We start from the raw sequence: 5,881 nt of genomic DNA on the forward strand, positions 1-5,881 counted from the left end.
AATACGCAAGTTCCGAGTTACCCAAAAGTTATTTCCCTTTGTCGAACTCTTTCGCATTTTATGACGTATGGTGGGTACACAATGTATACTTTATATCGTAGACTGGGACTGTACATAACGATTACGTACGATTAATGTAATGAAAGCGTAACTTTTGTTTATATCAATCACTGGTATGCATATTCTGGCCATATCAAGCATAATTTGTTTGAATAAGATCATCAAATTGGCTATTAAATCATTATTCGTTTCCTCTTCTACATGAGTGACCCTTTTATCAAAGAAAGATGGCAATTAACAATATTTGTTTGAGCCATTCTGTTATCCAATATTCATAAACTCACTAAAGTTGCCTTTCCCCTGAGATATAGTCATTATACATGTATTAACTTTATATTACATTTGACGAAATTGAAGAGGAACTTAGCGAATGTGTTAATTTTAAAGCCTAATACTGAATCTTTATATATGTAAAACATGGAGTAAAAATCAACCCATGTATAGGCTACTTTCCCACAATAATAGATTAATAAATGTGTTTGAATTATTTAATTAAAATCAAAATATTACAATATTTATGCTATATGTAGATTTTTTCGTGTGTAGACTTCCAGTGAAATATGTTGTTAGACAGATAGATATGTTGATAGGGTTTTTTTTCAATTTTAAAAGTGTTATCCAACGTTTTAAAATATTATTCAACTTTGTAAGCTACAAATGTCTTAAATTACATAGAAAACGTATGAAAAATTAACATTGCACCCCCTGAAAACCCCGTTTTCATTATTGTTATTCAGTTCTTAAACAAAACCAAAAGAAAACTAGATGCTGTCATGAGACAGTAATACCCGCACGTAAGTGTTTGCCTTTAAATGTACTCTCTGTCCAAATGGCGGATCCAGAGGGGAATCAGGGGATTGGCACCCCCCCCCCCCCTTTCTGTGGGACATCTTTGTAGTGTTTTGTTTGTTGTTTTTTTTTTTGTTTTTTTTTTAATATGAGACTGCTAATATTTGTAGGCAATTATTTTTAATGTACAAGTTGAATAAAATATGAACTAGCACTGGGTGATACACGTATATTTATTTTTATCGATTCATTTTTTTCCTTCTTTTTTTGGATTCCTGGACCCCCCCCCCCCCCTTTTTATATCGCTGAATCCTATAATGTTTAACTAGCAAAGAAGCCACAGTGTGATTTGGCTACGTCATTGCATTCTCAGTTCCAAAAGGGGATGAAGAAGTTGACTCAGTAATTTGACAACTAGGCCTAACGCTATTAAAACAAAGTACGTACTTAAAGCCAAACCTCGATATACCAAATCTTCAAAACATAACTGAATTCATCGTTTAAACTTACATTTTCACTACATACCGTTTCGACTGCCTACCAGAGAGAGAGAGAGAGAGAGAGAGAGAGAGAGAGAGAGAGAGAGAGAGAGAAGGAGAGAGAGGTGTCAATAACTCGAACTTCTTTCCCATTTCAAAAGAAAGAAATTGCGTTGTCAATAAAACCGACGGGGCTCATATTACTTCGCATTGGGATGGTTTTAAAGGGCAAGTGACTGTAATCGCAAATGAAAGTTCCTAGCAGAAACAACACATAAGACATGGGAGGATCCAGAAGGGGGGGGGGGGTCCAGGGCGTCTGGACCCCCCTCCCCTTAGGAGAACCAAAAAGTTTAAGAAATATTCAATTTTAACGAGACTTTGAGACCAAATGATATGAACGGTAGATACTTACATGTATATGTACTACTAATTGCTTCATTCGAATTTATCAACACTATTATAATTATCATTCAACTCTAGGATAAATAAGACAACACACTGATAATATATTTACGATATTTTCGTCAGATGCAAGTATCGCTTTTAAAAAGAATTCTTAAAAAGTACATTTGTATATGTAACATAACAAATTTTGTTTAAGAAGTAGACAATTTGAAAGTGAAAAGGAAGAGCCAGGAAATGTTCAGAATGCAGGAGTTGCACCATTTACCCTACAGCTTCTGGGGGCCTAGGCCGCCCCCAGCCTACTGGGAGTAACCTCTCTCTCTCTCTCTCTCTCTCTCTCTCTCTCTCTCTCTCTCTCTCTCTCTCATTTCTTTGCGATATCAGAAATAGATAGCGGATAGACGTTGTGAAAAGTATCTAAACGATCAAGTGCTGGACCCCCCCCCCCCTCCCCCCCGTCCACTTAAAAAATTCCTACATCCGCTTCTGTACAAGATATACTTCACAAGAGATAGAATCCGGCAGCAACTTGAAAATCCAGGTTTTCTGCAACTCGTCGTAGTTACTTCAGTGTGTAATTTTTACGACAAGTTTAATTTTTAGTGAATTACATTCTCAAACAAATGTGATAAAAGTTGATGATCAGACATCGTCATATTCCACTTTTCCCCTCTCTAAATATAACTATGATCACTTGACCCAGCTGACGTTTTTGTGAACAAAATATTTACGAAGGTAATGTGACAAGGGTTAAATACTAGATGTCAGTTTTGTGTATTGCTTAAAGATCAGTACCAGTGTCCTACTGTTGAACATTGGGCAGATATGTAAATTGGCACTTGGTTGGTTTATGCAGTCCTCTCTTACATTGACAGGGCTTTCCCATGGAGACTGTTTTCCAAATTATGCGTAGAGTGTCAGTCATCTATCTGTGTCTCGCAAGTACTTGGTGCAGACAGCTATCATGCTGAATCCCGTGAAGGAAGGGGATATAGACTTCCTTTGGAATGACGTACATACTCAATGTTGCGTCGCTTGTGGAGACCCACATCTTGAAGAGTGACCTTGACCCCATTTTTAAAGGTCAACCACCTAAGAATTTGTGGAGGAGAAAGTGATCTTGACCTTTGACCTTGACCCACTTTCAAGGTCAACAATCCTAGAATATCATGTGACTACTCCTAAAGATGTAGATGGAGCTTTATGATAGAAAAGTCATTTGTCGGCCCCTATTTGCCCCCTGGGGCCAATATGAAAATTTCGAAACCTTATTGCACATCTACAGGACATTACTATTCAGCTCCTTGAATATCATGTGACTATTCCTAAAGATGTAGATGGAGTTAAAGTGACAAGCTTTGTGATAGAAAACGTCATTTTTCGGCCCTTATTTGCCCCCTGGGGCCAATATGAAAATTCCGAAACCTTATTGCACATCTACAGGACATTACTATTCAGCTCCTAGAATATCATGTGACTGCTCCTACAGATGTAGATGGAGTTTAAGTGACAAGCTTTATGTTAGAAAATGTCATTTTCCAGACCCTATTTGCCCCCTGGGGCCAATATGAACATTCTGAAACATTATTGCACATCTACAGGACTTTGCTATTCAGCTCCTAGAATATCATTTGGATTTCGCTGTAAATGTGGACACAGTTTTAGTGACAACAACCGGGACAGACAGACGGACGGACGGACGGACCGGGATAAAAACAATATACCCGAACTTTCTTTAGAAAGTGCGGGTATAATAAAAGAAAGAGATAAATTGTGGGTACGTAAGATAACGTTACATATTGAGAAACAGAACATAAATTAGCATTCACCCCCATCCCTTCCACAGACACGGATTAGCATAAATTTATTTTTGAATTAATTGTTAAGAAAGTTTTTGGGTCTTTTTTTCTTGTTAAAAATGTTTGTAATAAATTTTAAATCTCTTTGTCGGGGGCGGGGGGGGGGGGGGTAATAATGGAAACCCAGTGTTCGAAATTGGTTTAAAACGTGGTATAGACCACGGGTCTATGCCAAAACAAGATAACATAGACTTCATCGAATTGGCATAGACCGCAACATTGAAGGAAAAAAAACCAACACAAATTTAAAGCATTGTCATTTACTTCTAATGTACTTAGAAAGCATATTTTCTTTCCATTTCCATAACAATGTCCTCCTTTCCTCATACGTTTATCAGACGTCCACTTTTGGGATAACTCTATTGCTTTAAACCTAAAAATTTGGTCTATCCCAATTATAATTGGCATAGACCGGTATCATTTGACATAGACTCGGTCTATGGCTAATTTCGAACACTGGACCCCCCCCCCCCCCCCCCACTTTACGAAAAGTTCTGGATCTGCGCATGAGAACTAAATTGCTAAGGGTGATTTCAAGAGATAGATTAGTAATCTAAGGAATTTATTTTCTAACAAGTATACTATAGAGTCTACATTCATGTTTATTATTAAATTTTTCAATTTCAAATTTACGTAGATCTATTTCTCAACAACGAGGAAGATAAACAGTCAGAAAGCCAGTGAAAATAATGGGCATTTTGTAAAAGGAGAAATGGGCGAAAAATTCACTTGTTGATGTAAACAACAGCAACAACATTGATTACTTATATATACCGTCTCATCCACAAATCTCTCAAGATCATCCACATACTCTACAATTAACAAGTTTGTCGTTGGCACCAGTTAACTGACCAGTCTGCAAATTCATTTAGGCAATATATATGATGATTCTCCCTGTGTTCTTCACAATACATTTGTATTACATGCGATTTTCACATGAAAAATTAATAGCAAACTGCTTAAAGCTTATATAATGAAGCAAACCAGTCGCCGTAGCTCAGTGGTAAAGCGTTCGCTTCATAACCGGGAGTCGTGAGTTTGAACTCCGGCCGCTCGTGTCATAGCCGCGTCAGACTTGGCACGTAAACATCAGTATTGATTGCGCTTACGCCAAATATTCGGCATGTAGAAGTCAGATCCACGGGTCTTTCGGATATGACCTTGGAGGCTGTAAGCGCTTAGGACATGTCTAAATTTTATGGTACTTCACCTACAACTGGTGACGATTCAATATGTGAGAAAATTTCTCGACGAGACGTAAAGCAAACAAATAACTATAGTGAAGTACAGGATCTATTTGAATAAATGGGTAATCAAGGAGTCATTTAATGAGTTTACAGTGAGACGTACCTCACTCACCCTAGATGTCCTGGACATATAGATTCATTAGAGTCAGGTGATGCGGATGGAATGGTCGTAACAAACATCATGCTTTCCCTTATATACTCTTACAACTTTCAGCTATGTTACATGTAGGGAATGTAAAGCTTCTGAAGATTGAAAATGAAAGGCTTAAGTTTTCCTATATGTCTATCCAATATTGTAGACCGTTGCCGTTATGTTTCTATGAAAATTAGTACCTGATTTTCTACATGAAAGTTAAATTTCTCACGCGGTCTTATTTAGTGAGTTGTACAGTATCTAACTTTAAATTACAAGTATTGACTCTTATGACATACATCACGAAGACACAGGGGATTTTGCAGAACATTTAGGTACAACTTAAACAGCAAATGTGAAGAATGTATTTGCATTGATGGTTGGTTGTATATCGTTTAACGTTCCGCTCGAGAATCTTTCACTCATATGAAAAGGTCACCGTTGCCGGTGAATATGGATGCTATAGATGAAAACGTAACGAACAGGGATCAATTTGATAACTCATATAAAGACTACAAAATTATGAGTAGGGCAGACACGGACCCCTGAACATACCAGAGATGGAATCAGATGTCTAGGAGAAGAATCCCCTGTCGACCGGTCACACCCGTTGTGAGCCCTATATCTCGATCAGTGAAACGGAGTAATCCGTAGTCACAATCAGTGTGTAAAGAACGGCTCAAGTGATAAAGACAAGACAGACAGGACCTTACCCAATTACAGGCTCTATTCGTAAATTAGATCGTTACAATGACCATAATATTAAACATTTCTGTTAAAACCTCTGTAACATCAACGTAATTGTCAGTATCCTGCCTTCAGTGCCTTGGTTTAAAAAATTGATCAAACGCAGAACAAGCTCTTGCATATCGAATGAAGTGAGAGACACAAACACCATATGCAGGT

General features: G+C 37.6%; 1 protein-coding gene across 1 annotated transcript in view; it reads right to left on the reverse strand.

Moving 5' to 3' along the window:
- Positions 1–5,881, reverse strand: part of LOC130054058 (uncharacterized) — a 1,204,346-nt gene that overhangs the window by 444,097 nt on the left and 754,368 nt on the right. The gene's annotated exons all lie outside the window — the stretch shown is intronic.

The sequence above is a fragment of the Ostrea edulis genome, chromosome 1, assembly GCF_947568905.1.
Source record: "Ostrea edulis chromosome 1, xbOstEdul1.1, whole genome shotgun sequence".
NCBI classification, from domain to species: domain Eukaryota; kingdom Metazoa; phylum Mollusca; class Bivalvia; order Ostreida; family Ostreidae; genus Ostrea; species Ostrea edulis.